Source organism: Balaenoptera physalus, assembly GCF_965194825.1.
Source record: "Balaenoptera physalus genome assembly, chromosome: 5".
NCBI lineage: Eukaryota > Metazoa > Chordata > Mammalia > Artiodactyla > Balaenopteridae > Balaenoptera > Balaenoptera physalus.
The window spans coordinates 107,279,761-107,296,838 of NC_138884.1; the positions used below are offsets into that span (position 1 = coordinate 107,279,761).

Here is a 17,078-nt window from a genome sequence, read left to right on the forward strand (position 1 = left end):
AGAGAAGACGACAGCCAGGAGAATGAAACTTCTTGAGAGCAAAGGCCGGAATGATCAACAGCATTGAACACAGCAGAAAGAAAAGGACAAGAGTGTCTGCTGGTTGGGTTAGGAGGTCATAGATGACTTCAGAAAGAGCGGTTATGACTGAAGTTGGTGGATGAGTTGCCATGGGTTGAGGAACGAAGTGAAGATGAAGGAAATCCTGAGAATGCAGACTGCTCTGCTCAGAGGTCTGGATGAGGAGGCAGAAAGGAAGGTGACACCTCGGAGGACCTCCAGGTCAGTGGAGTCTCATGGTATGAAGGAGACTTTGAGGAAGAGCTGGTAGAGAAGAAGCAGAGAAGGGGGAGAAGCTGATGATACTTCGCAAGAGGGAAGATCACTGATGGAGTCCAGACATGGAGGCCCCAGGAGGAAACGAAGCAAACACCCAAACACCCTCTGTACTCCAATTGCCCGAATACTCGTCCATGCCCCCAAACCCCACTACTAGGCTGGGAGCTCATATCTGTTGATATTGCCTGGTACATGGTTGTGCTCAACCAATGCTTGCTGAGTGAATAAATGCATGCGTGGATGTCTGGGTGCCATACATATATATATATACACACACATATATATATGTATATATACACACATATATATACATATATATGTATATATATATACATATATACACACATATGTATATATATACATACACACACACATATATATACATATATATGTGTGTGTATATATATATATATATATATATATATATATATATATTCAGTGCTATAAGATCAGAGCAACTTGCATGAGATGGCCAAGGTTTAAAACATGAACTCGTCCAACAGAGCTCCAGACCTCTAGAGCAAGATAATGATCAGCAGTAAGGAAATCTTCAAGATTTACTTTATGGCTACACTCTTAACAAAACCCCCAACCACGTCATGCTGGATGAATGCCTTTACGGTGAGAGTTGTTGGACTAGAATCAGAGAGGTTGGAAACCAACAATTCTTGTGTTTAGATTAATTGGAAATTTTAATAGCACTGATTTTTATTAGCTCATTTAATTTGGCTTATAAGAGGCTACCGTGGCTGTGTGTCTCGCTTTTTAGCTTGGGTGAGGGATATAGTCAGATTTCTTCTCAAGGCATTGCTTTAGGTTTTCAGTTGAATTTCTCTCCCAGAGCGACTAAGGGTTTGGCCGCTTGCAAAGAGGGTTGAGGAAGGGGTTCTTACCTCTGATCGAGTTCTCTGTGGACCGTGGTCTCCATTATTCATCCCTCCTATCTGGCAATAGGAGTATCTTGAACCTCGGGTTGGCTAGATCAACCAGGGAAGTCACATGCATGGTCGCTGGCTGAGAAGATGCTGAAAAACAAAACAAGAAATGTGGTCATTTTGGGGAAAAAGTGAGGGTAAATTGGGAAAACAAAGAACCGGTATTTCTTTTGAGAAGTAACATGGAGGAGCAAAATGCACTCACTCCTTGGGTCCCAGCTTCACATTTCCCACTGGGACAGGCAAACCCCCATGAACTTCATCTGTAAAGTGGCAATTCATTCAAATAAAATTTAATTGGTCTCTGCAGTGCGCCACACACTATTCTAGGCACTTGGAGAACATCAGTGAACAATAATACCCCTTCTTCAGAATTCTTTCAGGAGGGATAGTACATATAGAATTACCTGGTGACAGTTTATAAAAGGTGGTGAGTTAGAGGTTAGTGCAATGATGATGGTGCTTCTTATATATGGAATATAATGATACAAGGATGTGTTGGGAGGAGGAGGGTTGACGGAATGATGGTTGAGTTGAATGTCTCACTTCTCGGCTGGGTTGTGAGCTCCGCGAAGCCAGATACACTTCTGCTGTATTCACCTCTCTGAATCCCTAGCACAGTCCCTCACACATAGATATTGAGTTATTAACAAGAAATCATTCTCAACTGACTGTTGCCAATTAAGTTACAGAATCCCTTCAAAGTTTTTCTTCATCTGTCAACACCCCATGACCTAGGGTCCTGCTGACAACTAGGGAAAGTACAAGGCATGGCTACAATGCCTGGTCCGTGGAGGTGCTCAGGACCCAACTGTTCCCGCGGATCACTTCCTGTTTGTAGGCTCTGCCCAGTTGAATTCACTCACCTGTTGTTCCTGAGTGGGAGAGCCTTCAGAGCTCCTCCAGCGACTCCCCACGTGCATAGGGGAGGAATAAGGTCAGTGACGTGAAGGGAGGTGCCCAAAACCACTCACTCAATAACAGACCAAGCTAGGGCAGGGCTAAGATGCAAGAGGCGTGAGGCTGGTCAATGCCTCAAAGTATTGTCATTAGGGAGATAACCTACTCATTGGTGAAACAGTTACATCCATGTGGCTGATTACATGTTAGGAGTCCCAAGGTTGGGAAGGAGAGTGTAAGCAGGAATATGGAAGGAGGTAGTGTGGAGAAGCCGGGACTTCAGCTGGGCTTTTGGAGGGAAGAGAGGAGGCGATGGGGAGGGAACAGCGTGAGCAAGACCTCAGAGGTAAGCATGGCAGTGGTCCACCCAGGGCACAAAGAGGAGAGCCAGACCATGGGAAGGAGACAAGGTTAACTGACCTACTCCATGTCAGTTAACTGCATGCCCGCCAGGGCTCTCCATCCTAGTTTATCTCATCCTTCCCATAAACTTATGGGACAGATTTTTTTTGTTGTTGTTTTTGTTCTTGCCCTTTTATAGATGGGGAACCAGAACTCCTTGGTATATGACAAAGCTGGTATTTGAACCAGGTCTGTCTAACGACAAATTTTTGTGCTTTTCCCTCTGGCTATGTGTCTTACTGGAGGGACCAAGTGGGGCTGTATTAGTGATGAGCTTTCCCGCTAGAACTGGGGAGATCTCAGTTCTACCCCTGAATAGCTGAGTGGCCTGGGCAAGTGACTTAACCTTTTATCTTCCTCCCCTCCTCTGTCAAACAAGGTAGTAATGGCTCCTGTTTTATAAATGGAAGTAGTCGTTCCTACCGTATGCTTGTCTCAGATCAGCCCAGGGGTTTCTTCTACGGGGTTCTCACCCAGGGCATGGGTTGAGGAAGTGCCATGGTCACTTTCCTCGTGGGAGAAAAGGAACGTGACAAATCAGTCTTCACTATTAAAGCCTCCACCCAGCGACACCCTCATCTCCACTTCTTTGGTCAATGCAAGTGCAAGTCCAGTGGCTACACCCAAGTTTAAGGGGGCCGGAAGATGCCATCTTACTGTGAGCTGGGTGGGAGAAAACTGCAAGGATTAATGACTCCCACAAACAACTCGTAGCTGTATCACTCTGTTTTATAAGAGCTTTTTAGATACCTGAGTTCTCTCCATCTTTAGAAATCCCCGTGTGACTCTAAACCTCAGAATGAAGAATGTACATGTGATTCTAGGTAATGGGGAACCTTTAAGATTTCCCAGGAAGGAAGGTTAGTTCCATAAGTCAATGGAGGCAACAATCAAAGCTGTGTTGGGGACCAATGACAACGGGGATAGAAGGCAGGGTACATTTGCTGTGGAAGGACCTGAAAAGATGGCAACTGTGGAAAAGATACTGGAATAATCCAGGTGCATCCTGGAATTCGGATGGTGGTGAGGGAGAGATAAGACAAATCTACAGAGACATTTTTATGCAATAAACACTAGTTGAGTATCTACTCTGTGCCAAGCACCGTGCAGGGCTCTGGAGGCACGGAGGTGGATGAGAATGACTGTGGAGGCACTTCCAGTCCTGGTGTGTGAGACAGATGTGAGCAACTCATCCTTCTAGGAAACAAATAGAAGTAACGAACCTTGCCCTTGGATGTGGCCACTGGACTTGCTTCGGCCAAAGAGGTAGAAATGAGCAGGTCACTCGGCTGCCTCTGTTCTCAGCCCTGTCACCTCAGAGTAAGACGCAACACTTAGTTGTATCCCGGAAAAAGTAAACCTGAAATGTCCCTTTAATGAGGGGTCCACATTTTACTGAAGATGTCGTGGGGAGTCTGAGAAGAGTCCTCCATCGCACGCTGCACAGCAGAATGTGCGGTTACCAAGGTTACCAAGCCCCATTCAGCGACGCTCTTCTTCCCCCCACCTGTGCTCTGACCACAGCCTGCCTCGCTTCCTTGTCCCAGGCCACTGCCACACGCACCCCAATACTGCTAAAGCGCTTCCTTTTCTTTTTGCAAAGCGATTCAGTGCTCCCTCTCAGCCTCTTAGAGGCTGCAGTCTGGCACACATCACAATCCTAGCAGGTGATCCGCCCTCCTTAGAGCTCACCCTCTGTACAAGGCGAAGCAGGTGGTGAAAATAACCGTCAACTTTATCCGTCTCGGTGCATTGCCTTTCCTGACACTTCACAGAGCAGAGAATTGTGGCTTCAGCTAATCTGTTACTTAACCTTTTCTCAGAGAACTCTGAGAAGACAAAGCAGGCCAGTCACTCTGTGCCAGGACTCATCTCGCTCCTTGGCAGGTCCCTTCCCTCTTCCTTTTGACCCTGCCCTGTCATTTAGAACAGAAACACGTTTTCCTGGCTCCATGGGTGTCTCCGCTGAACTTGATGGCCGGGGGATTTGTAACTCTCTCTGCTTCTACACACCAGCGCTAGGATTCCAGACACCTGGGGAAGTGAACGGAGGTCCCTGCTGGGTCTCCCACTGATCCTTCTCCCCCACGGAAAGCGAAATTCAGCTCCCAATACCACCACTATGTAGGTAGAATTAGCATTCCAAATAAAACCAAATGATGAATATGTATAAATGTTCTTTCTAGAATGCTAAAGCAACTAACAAATATTGTTCATGTTTTTAAATATATCAATAAATAAAATAAGGCTGAATGAGTGACATATCATACCAATGAAGAGTGTCCATTCACCAAATGATGTTGGGGTCATTTCCTACTAAATGTCCCCGATGCACAACTGCTGGCTGGATTCTGCCTCGTCCCCAGCACATCCCGGGGATGGAGAAGGCCCACGTGTCTAATGTCCTGAGCAGGGCTCCTCTCCTCACCTCAGTCAGGCATCTAAATTTTTCCCAGGCCCTAGAGAAGGGCCTGTGACAAAGCCCTTCCTCCTCTTGGGAAGCAAATAGAATTAACAAAGCTTGAAGCACGTCCACCAACCTCTGTGTGTCCTTTTCCTGGAAAACAAACAAACAAACCAAAACCAGATGGTTACGAGGAAGGAGATAACGCACTGCTTGCAGAAGTTCTTTCACAAAACCTTCTTGGGGAGACGGTGCTGGCTGAGTGCTGCGTTCCTTTTAGAGACAGAAGTGAACACCCAGCCCTACAGATGATGTAGGAAAGTTGGGACTCTGGTCCAAGGAGGGCATAACAGGGCTCAGGACACCTTGCACCTTCAAGGTGGTCACCTGCTCCCTGCTTGAGGCCACAGAGCTTGGCTGTCCATTGCAGACCAACTGCCCTGAGCCCATCCTCAAGCCTAGGCCACTGCCCACTGTATAATCATTTTGTTATTTTCTATATTTTCTGATGCTCTGGTATCTTGAAGCCTTGCTGCTGTAGGAGAGAATGCTGCTCCCAGGACTAGCCAACTTCTAGAAATAGAAAAAATCCACCTGCAAGTGCTCCTTTCACATGCAAACCAACCAATCCAAAGCCCACACCCCAAACATCTCTTATGGGGTTCACACAGGACTCACACTCCAGGCCAATATTCCCCTGCCCTGATCACCCCAGGGAGGGCCAGGTACCAGATGACTCAGGACAGCCCTTGCACTGCAGAACCTGATGAAATGAGTTGGACTAGCCAATGCTAAGCCTGCCTTGCCCATAGCTTCTCACAGAAACCCCAGTACAGGCTCTTACCATGTTTTCTTCCCACTCTCTCTGCCTCCTGACTAGCCCTGCTGCTTCTCCCTGTGGCCCTGCATGGTGTGATGGGCCCCCTCCTCTTGGGAACTATGGGTGGCAAACTATTTTTTCAATGGCACTCACCCCCTGGTCTGTACACCTCACCATTCCTGAATAATAATGAAACTTACATTTTCAAACACCCACCTTGGGTAGAGGGCTGGAAGTGATGTTGGCAATATTTGAATGTTGTTTAGCTTTGTCTTGGATGGGCACAAAGGGTCAGTAACTAGTGTCAGTCTCTGGGTGTCCTGAAACTTCTGTCTCACTGGATTAAAAAAATCCAAGTTAAGTCCTAGGGCAGAGAGGTGAGTCATTGACAATTTGACAGGTTCTAAAACAGAGAATTAGTAAGGGTTTCCATGCGTCCTTGTTCTGCAGTGAAGCTTGTCAGAATCCAAAGCCTAGGTACATTCTTCCCATAAAATCTCACAGCCTTCTTAAATTAAGGTGCCTATAACACAGGTCAAGGGGCATAAAGACCTGTGTTGGAAACCCCGCTCTTCTCCTGTGTCTCCCCTTTACTCTCACATCACTACCCCACTCACAACACTTTGACACCAGACGAGCGGGTTTTCCCCCACACCAAGCACTTGTGTGACACCACCTGGGTGTCTTACAATTTAACTCCTTCCTGACACGATCTACCTGGAGGGCACGAGGCTGCCCCCTACGGTAGAAGCCAATTATAAGTAATAGGTCCCCGAGTTACCCACAACTTCTGTCCAACTTCTGGACAAATTGGAGGTTCCCAAAACCCCCTCCTTGAGTTCAGTTAATTTGCTAGGGAGGCTCACAGAACTCAGGGACATACTTATGTTTACCAATTTATTAAAGGATATGATAAAGGATACAGATGAACAGCCAGATGAAGAGATACATAGGGCAAGGTCTGGGAGGGTCCCAAGCGCAGGAGCTTCTGACCCCGTGACACTGGGGTGCACCCCACTCCCACTGTGGATGTGTTCACTAACCTGCAAGCTTTCCAAACCCCATATTTTGGGGATTTTTATGGAGGCTTCATCACATAGACATGATTGACAATTAACTCTATTTCCAGCCCCCCGCCCTTCTCTGGAGATTGGGCGTCGATCTGCAAATTCCAAGCTTCTAATCGTGTCTTTCTGGTGACCAGTCCCCATCCAGGAACCCACCTAGAGTCACCAAATTAGAACAAAAGACACTCCTATCACCCAGAAAATTCCATGGGATTTAGGAGCCCTGTATCAGGAACGAGGGTCAAAGACCTAATAGTAGAACAAAAGATGCTCCTAGTGGTCTTATCACTTAAGAATTTATAAGGGTTTTAGGAGCTGCGTGCCGGGAACTGGGGGCAGAGACCAGTATGTATGTTATCTATTATCTCACAAGATCCAACCTATGAAATTTGAATCCTTTTGAATAAATGTATTTGAAAATAGATTACACACACCCCTGCTTTCTTAAGTGAAGTTAATTCAAAGGGGGCACCATAAACTAGGCAACCAAACTAAGAATATTTAAGCTCTTAGTGAAGGTCCAAATCATGTACTCACCTGTCAGTAGACCGCATAAGCTTTATTGTCCAGATAATACCTATTTTGATGGTTTAAGAGACATTTGTTTTATTTCTTCCTAGCTTTTTGGAAATCGGCATGATACTAATTTTTACTAGTATAATTAAGCATCAGATGTCTTTACTGACTCCTTCCTACCCTCATTTACAGATAGGGCAAACAAGGTTTAAAGAAGCTAAGTGCCCAAAGACTGATGGCTAGAAAATAATGGAGCTGGGATTTGAAATTAGAGCTGTCAGCTACTGAAGGCTGATTTCTAAACCTCATGTCTGTACTGAACAACTAGCATTGTCAGATTAGTGACTTAGGGTGGCTGGTGGGTTAGTGAGTTTCACCTACAGGAAGGTCCACCAGTAATGCTGTGGGAGTAAAATGAAATGCCACAAAATGTATACTGTAGCAGAGAGTCAAGCTCCTGCTGGTAGATTCTATAATACGCTTCCTGAGGAAATGCCACATTGTTGCTCATTTAGGGAGAAGTTACTCCCTAGACGTTTCCCTGCAGGAGAAGCTCTCCAGCTCTGAGAGGGTTTTATCCTGCTTTTTGTTGGTTTGTTTTCATTTTCCCAAATGTCATGAACACCATTTTTTCACCAGTGCTACTGAATTAGCTTGTCTCAGTAAGATTCTAGAGCCTGCCTGGTTGCACTTTTGAAGTTGAGGGACCAGAGCTGTGCAAGCCTTTGCCTCAGAGCTTCTACCTTCAAGGATGTATTTTGAGTGATTGATCTTGAACTTAGTTGTACTCTTCACATGGCAAATTTGATTAGTGTCCACATAATTAGTAAGACTCCCCCCCTAACTTTTTATTGTCCTGAGATTTAGTCGTCGTGGAGCCAGAAAAATGAGCTGTGTGACCTTGGGCAAGTCATTTAACCTCTGTGCACCTTCATTTCAGTTGACTCACTTCAAAACCATCACTGAGGTCCTACTAAGTGCCAGGCCCCGGGCTAGGTCACACAAGAACGCAGGTTTTGAAGCTAGACAGACCTGGGGTCGTACTCCAGCCCATCACCTGCCTAATCATGTGGCCTTGGGACAGCCATTTCCCTTCTCTAATATTAGCCAGCAACCCAGGACCGCATGCCTTCTCCATCACCCCGCAAAGATTGATTAAGCCTCTATCATGTATCGGGGTTCATCCTGGGTAAAGTGAACACCAAACCCAGACGCAGGACGGTGTTTACCACACGCAGGCATTGCCGTGAGTCTTTGACATACGTTAACCCAGTTAACCCTCATGACGACCTATGTATGAGGTAGGCACTCTCACTATCCCTGTCCTGCAGCCAGGAAATCGGGGCACAGAGAAGTTAAACATCTGGCCTAAAGTCACACAGCTACTCAGTGGCAGAGCCAGGATTCAAACCCAGGCAATCTGGGTCCAGAGTCCCTGCCCATCGCCCTGTGCAAATTCAGGCTCTCAGTGACCCTCCCAGAACTTCAGCACAAGATTCCTGTCTAGTTTCTGCCACCATTCTTGTCCCCTTCAGTGGTCTTTCCACACAACAGTCAGCTCATGTCCTTCCCTGCATAAAACCTTCCAACGGTTCCTCACACCTTCAGGGTCAAGACCAAACTCCCCTCCAGAACCCAAAGCCCACGAGCCCTGCCCTTGAACAATTTCCACAGGCTCAGCTCTCACAGGACACAGCCCTTCCCAAACTACCACCCCTTGCACGCTCCTACCCCATGAGAGCACGCTGGGACCTTGACCTTCTGGGCTGTGGCTTACCCTGCTCCCTCTGCCCTCTCTCCCTCCCCTCCACCAGGCCATGCCCAATTCATTTTTTAATAGAACACTTACTAGGAGTTTTTTTTTTCATGCAGACAAGTTTACAAAAACAAAACAAAACAAAACTCCACTGACTTTCTGTTAAGATATATATATGTACGTGTGTGTGTGTGTGTGTGTGTGTATAGAGAGAGACTGAGAGACAGAGAGAGAGACAGAGAGAGAGAAATACGTTCATGTGGTGCTTTAGTTTGCCAGCATTGCCGTAACAAAGTATCACAGACTGGGTAACTTAAACAACAGAAATTTATTTCCTCACAGTTTGGAGGCCAGAAGTCCGAGATCAAGGTGTTGGCAGGATTGCTTTCTTCTGAGGCCTCTCTCCTTGGCTTGTACTCAACCAGATTCTCCCTGTGTCTGCTGTGTGTGTCTCTGTCCTCCATGTGTGTCTGTGTCCAAATCTCCTCTTCTTATAAATAGGACAGTCATATTGGTTTAGGGCCCACCCATATTTTAACTTAATAACCTCTTTAAAGACCCCATCTCTAAATAGAGTCACATTTCGAGGCACTGGGGGTTAGGACTTCAATATATGAAATTTGGGGGGGGACACAATTCAGCCCATAACACGTGGTTAGACAATTCCGGCAGAAGACAAGATACAAAATAAAAACAGAAAGCATTTTTCCTCTTTCCCATGGCTTTCCCCACAGGAAACCACTATGAACAGTTTCTTGGGATTCCCACCCATTTAACTTATATGCATAGACCACCCCTCCCCCCTTAAAATCATCTAGAACAAAGTGACTATAATTTCTACAGTTTTGCTTCTTGTCTTTTCTGTTTAATAACGTCTTATTATCTCTTCATAGCAACACATACAAATCTGTCTCACTCTTTATGGGCTCTAGAGCCTCCAGCACAGACAGGTACCCACTTTCTTGAATCCAGCCCCTGAATGAACACTTTGGTTGGTTCCTAAGCTTTCACTATTACAAACAAAGCTGAAGGGAACACCATTGCACGTGGATCTGGGCAAACTTTTGCCGCTAAAATCCTAGGCTAAATTCCTACCTGGTGGATCGCTGGGTCAAAGGACACTTGTAGCCTGCACATTGGTGGGCTGGGCTAAATCTCCACTTCTGAAAAGCACCCCAATTTATGCTCCTAGCAGGAGTGGGTGAGAGAGCCTGCTCCGATGGGTGTTGGCTCATTTTAGAAACAGAGTTTCAAGCTCTCTGTAATTCCTCAGCTGACTCCTGACACCTCCAGGTGAGTTGAACAGTCTCGCCCTTTTGTCCCTTTTGTCACGCCCCAGTGCCCTTTTGTCTCTCTTACGACAGCTTCCTGCACACAGTTGTTTAGCTATAATTTCCTTTTTTTTTTTTTCAATATGAAAAAAATTTTATTTCAAGTTTAGGAAAAGGAAGGAAATTAAAAAAAAAAAAAGCATTTCAACAAAGCAGACTGAAACCACTTTATAAATGTAAGCATATAATTTCTTCAGGGCAGAGAAAAGCTGACTTCACTTTTGTGCACCCAGGACCTTGATCATAGCAGGCGCTCATTAAAGTTTATTGAATTGCTTATTGGCTTCTTCAGGTCCCTCCCTGATCTTACAGTCCTGTGAGTCTAGGTTGGGGATAATGTTTCTTGACATGGTCAGGTATTCGAGAAAGAGTTCTAGAATGCAGCCCAAGCTGGGGAAGCTGCATCCAGAGGGACACCATGATGTCCAAGGAGCAGAGGTCTGACTTATGCTGCACGGGAGGCTCAAGCCGAGTCCCAGGGTGTTTTGGGAGAGGTCAGAGCCTGTCAGTCAGAGGGTGGTCATAGAACATATTCAGTCTCATTGTGATGGGCTGGCCTCCAACATGGGAAACAGGGCCATCAGAGCTGACGGAGACCTTGGGGTGGGTGGTGGTGCCTCTCTGACGTCTCAGCCTCCATCAAAAGTCGAGATGGCTCCCCACACTTGTCAAGCCAGAACTGTGATCTTTTTAACTGTAAAAACTTTGAAATGTCAAGATACTTATGCAGATGCCTACTGTGCCTTTATTTCCTATCGACTACATCTCTAAGTAACATTCAGATCTTACCTGCTCCGCTTCTAGCTTTATGTTGACTGTAATATTCTTGGAGATTTGGACGTGTCCTGAGCCCTGAGTTATCAGGAACCCTATTTTGCTGATGGCTCATGGCCAAGTTCTGTGGGGTCAACCGAGTGACTAGTTCATGGAGTGACAGTAAGGGAGGAGGTGGGCTGCCCTGTTATTCCCCGGGCGGAAAATATCCACCCAGGGTGACATGCAGTCATTACTCTCTTATTTCATTCAAGACATTGGGGGGAAATTTTTGTGCAATTCGATACTAAAACCTTGGAAGAAAGCAAGCCAGCATTCTCTAAACTTATTTTTTTCAAGTAAGAGCTTGGAAAGCGTCCATGTGCATTTTCCTCTTCCCAAGTATACAGCATCTTCTGGGGACGCACAGACCTGGATATAACTTTGCTTAAGGACAATAGACGAGAGCCTCATTGCTTCCATTAGAGAGGCTCTACAATTTAACTTCCTTCCTCCCTGAGCCCCCTGGCCCTCTCTGTCAGCTGGCAGTACCCCAAATTCTGGCAGAGGAAATTTCAGAGAAGACTGGAGCAGATGCTGATATACTGGTTCCAGGGTTTGGGCAAAAACGATTCAGTTGAAAACCCAGTCAGCCGATAAGGCCACCTGGCTGAAATAAAGATATGTCAAAACCAAACGACACCAGGGTCTGAGTTTTCAGTACATACCGGTCATTTGGATGCACTGGGTCATTCTGGAACTTTTGAAATATACCTTTAATCATTGTAGTGTATTTCAGAATTTCTCAGGTTTGAAGAAAAAGGATTCTAATGTTTTCTTATTTATTCCTAATTCAATTTCAGCCTATTATGACTGTTTGGACTGCAAGAGCAAAATGGTAGAACAGTCTAAAAGCCTAACGATAAGGATTAGTTAAAACAACCTGAAAGTACAACAAGGAATTAACTGGAAAACAACCTAAATGTTCCACAGTTGCTGGCTGGCATCAGTGAACTGTGGTGGGTTATATAATACAGTATTTACTGTATGATCAAATGTTATAGAAAACGATATATTTATAATACATGCGTGGATGCATGCAAAATAATCTGAATTACACAGCTGGTCTGCCCCATCCCCATAATTCCAGGCTTCAGGCAAGAGTACAGCGGGGGTCTGACATCCCATATATCTAAATATTCAGAAATTATCGATCAAACTAACACACTGTTAAATGAAATATGTTCTATTCTTCCTTTAATCAATATACTTTTCTAATGACTTTGAAGGCTAAGGTGAAACGTAGACTCCTACATTTAGACTCCTCAGAGCTCCAAGCTGGAGAGTAGAAACATGAAGCAGTGAGTAGTTGCCCCTCCCCCTCGCCCCCCAGCTCTTGCTCAGCTCAGCCCCCAGCCCTCAGCCCCGAGTCTGTCCCCTTCTTTCGTCACCCACAGCTCCATCCTATGGCATGAGCAGCGTCACATGCATGTGTGAGCCTCCTGCCTGCATATCCCAGTTCTGTCCCTACCCCACTCTTAATAGCCACCATTAGGTCCCCTTTGGGACTAAGGGTGCCCACAGCAGCAGTGTGGCCCACCCTTGTGAAGCTGGAACCAGGAAACCGGTCCATGCAGGTGAAAAAGTGGGCCTGGGACATTTGGGAAATGAATTCTGGATCTTGGGTGTCGACGGGAGGTCTAGAAAGAGAGTGGGCACTAGCTCTTAGTGGGTACAGCCCTGTGACCCCACAAACTCCTTCCCTGATAGACAGAGGCCTGGCCTCATGGGGTTTAGGGCAGTGGGTTAGCTTCCTATTGCTGCTGTAACAAATGACCACCAATTTAATGGCTGAAAACAACACAAATTTATTATCTTACAGTTCTGGAGGTCAGAGGTCCAACACAGATCTCACCGGATAAAATCAAGGTGTCAGCCAGGCTATGCTCCTTTCTTAAAGCTCTAGGGGAGAACTCATCTTGCCTGTTTCATCTTCTAGAGGCTGCCCACATTCCTTGGTTCATGGCCCCTTCCTCCATCTTCAAAGCCAGCCTCACTGCATCTCAGACTATCCTTCTATAGTCACGGTTCCCTCTGGCCACAGCTGGGAAAGGCTCTCCCCTTTCAGGGGTTCATGGGATTAGATTGGGTCCAACTGGATAATCCAGGATAGGCTCCCTATTTCAAGATTCTTGACCTTTATCACATCCTCAAAGTCCCTTCTGCCGTGTAAGGTGACGTACTTACAAGTTCCAGGCATGAGGATGAGGATATACTGAGGTACATGGGGGGTATTATTCTGCTTGCCAGTGACAGGGACCCCTACTGGGTCTAAGGTCAACTTTGTATGTACACAAGTATTAACAATGATTGTCTTTGGGCACATGAGATTATGGACAATCACTATTATCTGATTTTATTGTAATTGGGAAGATACTGAATTAGAATAAGAAAATATAATTTTAAATGGCTCCATTTCGTTTGGTGTAGGGCATTACCTATGTTCTTCTATTGTTGAATACCTAGGTCACTTGAAGGCTTTATCTATAGCAACTGGCCCGAGCAGAAATAACTGGCAGAAAATGAATTGGAAATGAAAAGCAACTAGTACAAGACAAAGCAAAGCAGGGCAAAAAATTCTAAAATGGCCAGCGGTTTTTTTTTTAATTTTAATACATGATTTATTTAATCCAACATACCCACAACATAACCACATCAACACATAATCAACATTTAAAAAATATTTATAGGGTCTTGGTGCTCCGGCTGGGTGTTAGGCCTATGCCTCTGAGGTGGGAGAGCCGAGTTCAAGACATTGGTCCGCCAGAGACCTCCCAGCTCCATGTAATATTAAACAGTGAAAATCTCCCAGAGATCTCCATCTCAACACTAAGACCCAGCTCCACTCAATGACCAGCAAGCTACAGTGCTGGACACCTATACCAAACAACTAGCAAGACAGGAACACAACACCATCCATTAGCAGAGAGGCTGCCTAAAATCATAATAAGGTCACAGACACCCCAAAACACACCACTGGACGCGGTCATGCTCACCAGAAAGACAAGATCCAGCCTCATCCACCAGAACACAGGCACCAGTCCCCTCCACCAGGAATCATACACAACTCACTGAACTAACCTTAGCCACTGGGGGCAGACACCAAAAAAAACGGGAACTATGAACCTGCAGCCTGCAAAAAGGAGACCCCAAACACAGTAAGTTAAGCAAAATAAGAAGACAGAGAAAAACACAGCAGATGAAGGAGCAAGGTAAAAACCCACCAGATCAAACAAATGAAGAGGAAATAGGCAGTCTACCCAAAAAAGAATTCAGCGTAATGATAATAAAGATGATCCAAAATCTTGCAAATAGAATGAAGAATATACAAGAAACGTTTAACAAGGACCTAAAAGAATGAAAAAGCAAACAAACAATGATGAACAATAATATAAATGAAATTTAAAATTCTCTAGAAGGAATCAATAGCAGAATAACTGAGGCAGAAGAACGGATAAGTCACCTGGAAGATAAAATAGTGGAAATAACTACTGCAGAGCAGAATAAAGAAAAAAGAATGAAAAGAATTGAGGACAGTCTCAGAGACGTCTGCGACAACATTAAACACACCAACATTTGAATTATAGGGGTCCAAGAAGAAGAAGAGACAAAGAAAAGGACTGAGAAAATATTCAAAGATGTTATCGTTGAAAACTTCCCTAATATGGGAAAGGAAATAGTCAATCAAGTCCAGGAAGCGCTGAGAGTCCCATACGGGACAAATCCAAGGAGAAACACGCCAAGACACATATTAATGAAACTACCAAAAATTAAATACAAAGAAAAAATATTAAAAGCAGCAAGAGAAAAACAACAAATAACATACAGAATCCCCATAAGTTTAACAGCTGAACATTCAGCAGAAACTCTGCAAGCCAGAAGGGAGTGGCAAGACATACGCAAAGTGATGAAAGGGAAACACCCACAACCAAGATTACTCTACCCAGCAAGGATCTCATTCAGATTCAACAGAGAAATTAAAACCTTTACAGATAAGCAAAAGCTAAAGAATTCAGCACCACCAAACCAGCTTTACAACAAATGCTAAAGGAACTTCTCTAGGCAGGAAACACAAGAAAAGGAAAAGACCTACAATAAAAAACCCAAAAGAATTAAGAAAATGGTAATAAGAACATACATATCGATAATTACCTTAAATGTAAAGGGATTAAATGCTCCCACCAAAAGACATAGACTGGCTGAATGGATACAAAAACAAGACCCGTATATATGCTGTCTATGAGAGACCCACTTCAGACCTAGGGACACATACAGACTGAAAGTGAGGGGATGGAAAAAGATATTCCATGCAAATGGAAAACAAAAGAAAGCTGGAGTAGCAATCTCATATCAGACAAAACTGACTTTAAAATAAAGACTATTAAAAGAGACAAAGAAGGACACTATATAATGATCAAGGGATCAATCCAAGAAGAAGATATAACAATTGCAAATACTTATACACCCAACATAGGAGTACCTCAATACATAAGGCAAATGCTAACAGCCATAAAAGGGGAAAGTGACAGTAACACAATCATAGTAGGGGACTTTAACACCCCGCTTTCACCAAAGGACAGATCATCCAAAATGAAAATAAATAAGGAAACACAAGCTTTAAATGATACATTAAACAAGATGTACTTAATTGATATTTGTAGGACATTCCATCCAAAAACAACAGGATACACTTTCTTCTCAAGTGCTCATGGAACATTCTCCAGGATAGATCATATCATGGGTCATCAATCAAGCCTTGGTAAATTTAAGAAAATTGAAATCGTATCAAGTATCTTGTCCAACTACAATGCTATGAGACTAGATATTAATTACAGGAAAAAATCGGTAAAAAATACGGACACATGGCGGCTAAACAATATAATACTAAATAACCAAGAGATCACTGAAGAAATCAAAGAGGAAATAAAAAATACCTAGAAACAAATGACAATGAAAACATGATGACCCAAAACCTATGGGATGCAGCAAAAGCAGTTCTAAGAGGGAAGTTTATAGCAATACAATCCTACTGCAAGAAACAGGAAACATCTCAAATAAACAACCTAACCTTACACCAAAAACAATTAGAGAAAGAAGAACCAAAAAAAACCAAAGTTAGCACAAGGAAAGAAATCAGAAAGATCAGATCAGAAATAAATGAAAAAGAAATGAAGGAAACGAAAGCAAAGATCAATAAAACTAAAAGCTGGTTCTTTGAGAAGATAAACAAAATTGATACACCATTAGCCAGACTCAACAAGAAAAAAAGGGAGAAGACTCAAATCAATAGAATTAGAAATGAAAAAGGAGAAGTAACAACTGACACTGCAGAAATACAAAGGATCATGAGAGATTACTACAAGCAACTATATGCCAATAAAATGGACAACCTGGAAGAAATGGACAAATTCTTAGAAAAGCACAACCTTCCGAGACTGAACCAGGAAGAAATAGCAGATATAAACAGACCAATCACAAGCACTGAAATTGAGACTGTGATTAAAAATCTTCCAACAAACAAAAGTCCAGGATCAGATGGCTTCACAGGCGAATTTTATCAAACATTTAGAGAAGAGCTAACACCTATCCTTCTCAAACTCTTCCAAAATATTGCAGAGGGAGGAACACTCCCAAACTCATTCTACGAGGCCACCATCACCCTGATACCAAAACCAGACAAAGATGTCACAAAGAAAGAAAACTACAGGCCAATGTCTCTGATGAACATAGATGCAAAAATCCTGAACAAAATACTAGCAAACAGAATGCAACAGCACATTAAAAGGATCATACAC

At 44.1% G+C, this 17,078-nt stretch overlaps 1 long non-coding RNA gene across 1 annotated transcript in view; it reads right to left on the bottom strand.

The window, feature by feature from the left end:
- Nucleotides 1-4,219: 4,219 nt before the first annotated feature.
- LOC309661940 overlaps nucleotides 4,220-17,078 on the bottom strand; it is a 36,029-nt gene continuing 23,170 nt past the window's right edge. Inside the window, exon 3 of the long non-coding RNA XR_014264386.1 lies at nucleotides 4,220-11,164. This is a non-coding gene — a long non-coding RNA (uncharacterized lncRNA). The remainder of the gene's footprint in view (nucleotides 11,165-17,078) is intronic.